Source organism: Vulpes vulpes, chromosome 15 (genome assembly GCF_048418805.1).
Source record: "Vulpes vulpes isolate BD-2025 chromosome 15, VulVul3, whole genome shotgun sequence".
Taxonomy (NCBI): domain Eukaryota; kingdom Metazoa; phylum Chordata; class Mammalia; order Carnivora; family Canidae; genus Vulpes; species Vulpes vulpes.
Window position 1 is genome coordinate 81,997,233 of NC_132794.1, and position 7,669 is coordinate 82,004,901.

Consider the following 7,669-nt stretch of genomic DNA (forward strand, 5'->3'; position numbering starts at 1 on the left):
CCCAGTCAAGTTGGCTCTGTTTCTCAGGGAAAACCCAGGGGCTGGTGCTGAAATGGAAAATACAGGGGAAAAAATACCTCTGAAATCTGTCCAGTTTGCTGTATCTGCTCTGCCATCTCCTGAGTCCATATTGTTATTTTGCTGGGATATGTGCAGTGCGACTCTTCCTTGGCTGCCCCCAGGAGATTAATCTCTTCTTTTTCTTTTTTTTTTTTTAAGACTTTATTTATTCATGAGACACACACACACACACAGAGAGAGAGAGAGAGAGAGAGAGAGAGAGAGAGAGGGAGAAGCAGGCTGTATGCAGGGACGCCTGATATGGGACTTGATCCTGGGGCCACAGGACCACACCCTGAGCTGAAGGCAGATGCTTACTGCTGAGCCACCCAGGCTTCCCAAGATTAATCTTTTCAAAACTTGAAGCAAATTAGATTGTATTGTGTTCATGCTTAAAACAGTCTCCTGGTTTCCTAGTTCTTAGAATAAGGACCCAAATCGGTGCTTTGTTGACTCAGTCTTACACGATAAAGTCTTGGCTCCTGCCTCCAAACTTGCTTCTGGCCATCCCTCCCCATGGTCTTCCCTCACCAACTCCCATCAGCTTTCATTGTTGTGTGATAAATATCTATTTGATCACCATGGATTTACATTGTCATTGAGGACACATCAGTGAGCAGGAGAAACACAGTTCTTGTACTCAAAGAACTTATATTTGAGAAGGTGTGTGGGGGGTGGACAACAAAAGCCAGACGAAATATATTAACTGCTAGTTGTAGTAAATATGAAAATAGACGAGCTTGCATTGAGATAACGTGGACAGGAAGTCTTAGTACTATTCTAGAGAAATCTAAAGGAGGATAAGCAGGGTGCCATATCATGCATGCGGAGGAGAGAATTAGGTGGAAGGAACAATCTATACAAAGGTTCACATATGCTAGGGAGAACCTGGTGTGTCTGAAGTACCTGGAGCGGATCGCCTTATTGCACAAAGAGAAGAAGGGAAATGAAGTTGGTTGGTGGGGATCCAGGGCCTGGTGGGCCACAGTAAACAATTAGAAATTTTTTCCCTTTTATTTTTTTAGAAAACCTCAAAGTTATTTTTAAAAATTCAAAGTGTGGCACAATGTACACCGTTCTACCTTTCACTTAGATTATTAACCTCATTTCACCTAGATTATTATACCTTCCATCAATTATTAACTTTTTACCACATTTGCTTTTTTGGTCCTATTTTCCCCATTCTTTCTATTCCTATCTTTTGTTCCTCTTCACATCCTGTTTTTTGTTTCATTTTTTTGCCAAATCTTTTTTTTTTAAAGATTTTATTTACTCATGAGAGACACAGAGAGAGAGAGGCAGAGGGAGAAGCAGGCTCCTCATAGGGAGCCTGGTGTGGCACTCCATCCCTGGACCCGGGATCACACCCTGAGCCCAAGGCAGATGCTCAATCATTGAGACACCCAGGCATCCCTTGCCAATTTTTTTTGAAGGTACGTTGCTGAATATCGAAGCAAATATCTTCCCAAAACAATTTTCTACATAGTCACAAATTACCACATGCCAAAAAATTTAATACCGATTCAGTATCATTTTATAGTCCATATTTAAATTTCTCCAATTGTCTACAATATGTTTTTCTGTAGTTACTTCTTTAAAAAAAACCCAACTATGAAACTATGAAGCGATTAAGATTTATGAATTTCATTTTTAACATTTGTCTCCTGACTAATGCAATCCTCCACCTTGGTTTTTTTTTTTTTTTTTCCCTGATACTGACACTTTTCCTCTGACACTTATTGAAGAACCTAGGTATGCTATCTTGTAAAGTGTTCTATATTCTTTTTGTTTTGTTTCCTCATAATTAGATTTAGGGTAAACGTTTATGGCACAGATATTATCAGGTGATATATTGCTTTGTTATTGGTGATGCTAAGTTTCCTCATTTGGTTAAGGTATCTAATAAATAAATCTCTATGTTGTAAAATTACCCTTCCCCTTTATGATTATGAATTACTCTCTAGGACATTCTTAGAGATAATGTTAATGTCCTGTTCCCCAACAACGTTTCAGCCCATGATTTTGGCATCTTTTTTTTGTGGTTGTTGTTTTGTTTTGTTTAGACACAGATATATTTCTCAACAAGAAAGGGGTTTAAAATCAATTTCCTGGGACAACTGGTTCCTGTGCACTTCTGACAGGAAGGTGGGAAGTGGAGTGGAGAGCTGGGTCACAGCATTAAGGAACAAGAAGCTCACCAATGAGTAGGAAGAAGAGAAAGAGAGGCCTTAAAGGAGGAAGAGAGAAAGGAAAGGGAAGGGTTCTTCAGGAAGTAAAGAGGAAGAGGAGTCTTTGGGGAAGGAGGAATAGGCAACTTAGGAGGGAGCTGGCCTCAAATTACATACAGGGTTGACGATGCCAGACATCCCTAGGCCTGGGTTGGTCAGCTGGGCCTGCTCCAGAGGAAGAAGTTACAGTGGGAGGAAGGGTCAGTGGGAGGATCTTGGGGCCTAGCACACATATAGAAGTGGCAGCCCAGTTCGCGTCCCGGCTTCTTCACAGTTTGCATCACACATGGCTCCCTGTGGCCCCCACAGAGGGGCATGGGCAGGGGCCCCCCCAAGCAAAGACTTCCAAAAAGAGGTCCATACCTCCTTCTCATCCTTGGCCTCTGAAGCACCGACTTGCCCCTCCACCACTTTGGCCATTACCTCCTCTTCTGGAGTCTTTGGGGTCATGAGGGCACCCACACTAGGAAGCTCCAAGTTAGGAGAAGCTTGGGGATGATTAGAGGATGGCTGGAAGTAGCTTGTCACTAGATCCTCTGCTAGAGTCAGTTTGACTTGGTCGAAGCCTGGTTGAACACACATGGGCTTTGTTTTGGTGCATCTGTACCTGGGTTTGTTTGCTGAGTTGCAGCACTGATTGCTTAAACACAGGATCTTGTTTGTGATGAACTAGGAAGCGAAGGATCTTGAGCTGGGTGCCTGCAAACTCAGGGAGGTAGCGAGTGCACAGAAGTGGGCACTGTTTTGCTGGCACAGAGGACACACTCAAGACTGCACCCACAGGGCAAGGGTCAGAGCCCATCACCTCAGGCAGCAGGAAGGAGTCCTGGAAGGTGTCAATTACTAGGGTCCTGTCCCCCAGCACATAATCAAGCCGGGAGCCATAATTCAGAGGGTGGGCACCACTGACTGCTGACCAGCAGGTCAATGCCCCCTCCTGCTTTGGCTGGAAGCAGCGGTAGCTATCAATGAAGGGCTGGACATGGGACCCAGCCTGGCATCCCAGGTTACTGAGCAAGCTGTCCATCCACTTGCACCTTGGGTCCTCTTCAAAGCATTCCAGGTTGACTGCATCTCAATGGTAAATGGGGCAGTGGGCTGTATTCAGGTCACCCAGAATGATCACATGGCTGCCAGCTGCCAGGAGGGCTTCTGATTGGATCTGCAGCAAGCGATAGAAGCACATTTTAAAGGTCAGCCGCTCAGGTTTCCCAGCATCTGCATGAGAGCAGTACACGTTGATTAGGGTCAAGGTCTTCTCCTTTCCATGTCTGGATTTTTTTTTTTAAAGATTTTATTTATTCATGAGAGACACAGAGAGAAGCAGAGACATAGGCAGAAGAAGGAGAAGCAGGTGCCATGCAGGGAGCCTGATGTGGGACTCAATCCTGGAACTCCGGGATCACATCCTGAGCCAAAGGCAGATGCTCAACCACTGAGCCACCCAGGCATTCCCCCCATGTCTGGATCTTTTGCTGTGTCAGGAGGGCCTGGCCCTCACTATCCAGAGCCCAAAGCTCCTCTTGGGTGAATCCATCCATGTTTCCATAGCAACCCACGTCCCCATTATGAGTGGCAAGTAGGCCACTCAGGCCTTCTTCAGCAGCCATGGGAGTAGTGCTGTCCTTACAGAAGGCAGCTATACCAGAATAGCCACTGCGGTTGCGGCTGAAGCTGAAATAGGAGTTATAGCCCTCAATGACAGCCAGGGGCTCTGTCAGCACTGACCAGTGCTGTCTGACCAGTCTCTGATCACTTTGGTCTCCTGAAGGCAGACGATGTCAGCATCTAGCTTGTCCAAAATGTGCCCCATGGCCATGGCAGCACAGTTGCTGGGCTCCTTATATAGCATCCCTTGCAGGGGGCTCCTGATCCCATTGATGTTCCAACCCACCACACGCAACATCTTGATGGCCAACTTCAAAGCCTCACAGTTTGTGCCCAGTGTAGGGGACACAGGACAGCTAGGCGCCCCCAACCTAACCAGATCACGCCTTCCGCGCGCATTCGGTATCTTTCATCCACTATTCAGCACATATTGATAAGGCTTACCCATATCAATTTTTATTTATTTACTTATTTTTAAAAGATTTTATTTATTTTTTCATGAGAGACACAGAAAGACACAGAGAGAGAGGCAGAGACCTAGGCAGAGGGAGAAGCAGGCTCCATGAAAGGAGCTCGATGTGGGACTCGACTCCGGATCCTGGGATCATGCCATGAACCAAAGGCAGATGCTCAGCCGCTGAGCCACCCAGGCATCCCCATATCAATTTTTATATTGGGAATTGCAAAATGGGGATTTTCTATCTATTGTTTCATTTGTATTCATGAACTGGAATTCTCATGTAAAGAACTTTTCATTTTTATTTCAGTTCTCCCTCTTTTTTTCATGCAGAGAACTTAAAAAATCTCTCAGGACTTCTTTGTTTTCTGACAAGAACATTCTGGGCTCACTTTGTAATTTCCTGCTGCTCCAGATGTGAATCAGTCTTCTCTCTAAGGGGCACTGATTCCTTTTAGTGATGAATGGTGTTTAGAAACCATGCGGGTAGCTTGATGCTAGGTGTGCTTGTTCTTACTGAGGTGTCAGGCTTTCCATGCCTCAAGGCTCTGTCAATGGATCAATTAGGATTAAAGAAAAAAATGTAACTTTATTCTATTACACCAGTTCAAATCCAACACTATGGGATTCTTCCTCAGCTTCTATCAGTCCATATTTGTTATCTTCCTTCTCCCACAGTGAGAACCTACGTTTCAAGCAACATGAATATACTAGTTTGCTTCTTCATATAATGCATGCATGGTAGTTTCAAAATTACTACATCAATACCCCTTTCAACGTCAAATTCACTAAGTGAAGTTATTAATTTCTTTGTACTTTTTTTTGCTCTTACGCTGTATCTCACAACTCCTAACTCCGGTTCAGTGGGTATTGTGCTCAATTAATTGACTGAACATTTTTTTCTCTGTCTGGTTATACTGGCAATTTGATACTCAAGTATGTTCATTTCTCTCTTTGTATTAAATTTTAGGACTTTCTTTCATTTCCATGGCTTTAGATTTAATGTTTGAAAAGGAAAAAATTATATTTTAAAAAAAGATTACTCAGAGAAGCCGCTCTGTGATTACTAGTCCTTGCAAACTGTCCCACCTCCATAGGTAACCATTTTAAGCTAATTTTTCTTTCTTTCCTTCTTCCTTTTTTTTTTTTTTTTTAAGATTTTATTTACTTATTTGACAGAGAGCACAAGCAGAGGGAGAGGCAGGCAGAGGCAGAGGGAGAAGCAGGCTTCCTGCAGGGAACCCAATGTGGGACTCGATCCCAGGACCCTGGGATCACAACCTGAGCCAAAGGCAGATGCTCAACCACCGAGCTACCCAGGCATCCCAATTATGTGTATTTTTTAACTTGATTGTCTCTCATTAGAATGTAAGCTCCTTGAGGGTTAGTGTCTATTTTGCTTGCTCTCCTTAACTGTTTGCCTAACCTACAGCCTAGTGTTTGGTACATAGCAGGTTTTCAAGAGCTGGAATCAATAACATCTAGTAAAAGCAATAAAGGTAGGGGCCCTTGGGTAGCTCAGTCGTTAAGCATCTGCTTTGGGCTCAGGTCCTGACATCAGGTCCTATTATTGAGCCCTGCCTTTGAACTCCCTGCTCAGTGTGAGGCCTGCTTCTCCCTCTCTCTGCCCCTCCCCACAGTTTGCGCATGTGGGTGCTCTCTCTCCCAAATAAGTAAATAAATACAATCTTAAAAAAAAAAAAAAAAAAAAAAGAGTAGGGCAGCCTGGGTGGCTCAGTGATTTAGCACTGCCTTCAGCCCAGGGTGTGATCCTGGGGACCTGAGACGGAGTTCCGCATTGGGCTCCCTGCATGGAGCCTGCTCTCCCTCTGCCTGTGTCTCTGCCTCTCTCTCTGTCTGTGTCTCTCATGAATAAATAAATAAAATCTTAAAAAAAAAAAAAAGTAATAACGATATCATGAGGTAGGACAAGAAACACAGATTTAGGGGTAGACTTGCCTGAAAGAACAATGGAGACTTTGACACTGAGCCCGCTAACGACTTGAGTTCCAGCCCGGACAGGAAAATATAGTTTTTATTTTATTTTTCCTCCTTTCTTCCCTTTTACATTGACTTTCTCTGTTCATTTTAACTGCTGGCCCTGCATCCTGTCCTTTGCTCCAAACGGGTTCACTTCAAATGATTATTTTTGTGGGGGAAAGAAGGTGAACTGAATGAGGAGATAGTGGGAAGTTGGCTAGGGGAGGGGGAAATTGAGGGCGATATATAAAATGATAAGCTCATTAGAGTAGGTATTTTAAAACTGCTCCTAACCAGGTAAATCAGTAAAAAATAAAACCACATGTAAGAGGCTGAGTCTCTGAAATCATTTTGCTGACTTCAAATCCAAGCTCCTCCATTAACAGCCATATGCTTTTTAATGAATTACTTAACCACATGAACTCAGTTTCCTTGGAATTTATAAAATGCAGACAAAGTACCTATCTCAAAGGGCTGTTCTCAGAATTAGTAAAATGATCCATTTTATATGCTTAATACCATGACTGGCACAAGGTAAACGTTCAATTAACCTTAGCAGTTATTTTTCTTTAAAATCAAGCATAGATGGCCTAAATAATAAATGCTTGTCATGGATATGACAGCACCGCCCTCGAAAGAAGTTCACTTTAAAAGAAGCAGATAAGGCTGTAGTGGCCTTAGATTTTGGGCAAAGACCTTGCATATGCACGGAATTTAGCACTGCGCCTGGCATCGGTAGATGCTTTATATTTACAGAATGGCAAAAAAGAAAAGGAAAAAAAGGAAAAAAAATGCTTGTAAAAGTCTATTCCGGAAGACACTTATGTCGTCTGTCCACGAGGGCCGCTGAGGATGACAGGCGGGTCGGGCAGGGGGGGAAGCGGCCCTCCGGCTGCGGGCAGCCCTAGTTCTAAGCGGCTCTCGGGACGCGAAGCCTGCTGCTGCCCGCAGGGACCGGGCCGGGGCCGAGGCTGGCTCGCCATTCCTCCGCCGGTCCCCGGGGAAGTCCCGGGGCTAAGTGCAGCGGCAGCGGCAGCGGCCTCACTTCCAGGCTTTTGCTACGTCTCGTCCCCGGGACGGTGCTGAGATTGGCGTCCGTGCCGACCGAGGTGCACCCGCCGCAGCCGCCAGGCAGCGCCCCACTCCGCACTGCACACCTGACTCCGCGGGAGCTCGGCCCCTACTCACACCGGCCGCCACCAGCCTCTCCGCCCGTTCATTGCCGCGGTTCGGAGATCCGCCCCAGATTTGAAAGCTTCTTCCGGGAGCGGGCGGGAAGCCCACTGCGCGAGCTTCTGCGCTCCGGGGCGCCGTTCCGGAAGTCCCGCCCACTCCC

At 45.3% G+C, this 7,669-nt stretch overlaps 1 pseudogene; it reads right to left on the reverse strand.

Moving 5' to 3' along the window:
• Positions 1-246: 246 nt before the first annotated feature.
• LOC112917552 (DNA-(apurinic or apyrimidinic site) endonuclease 2-like) lies at positions 247-4,206 on the reverse strand (annotated as a pseudogene).
• Between the last annotated feature and the right edge of the window lie 3,463 nt (positions 4,207-7,669).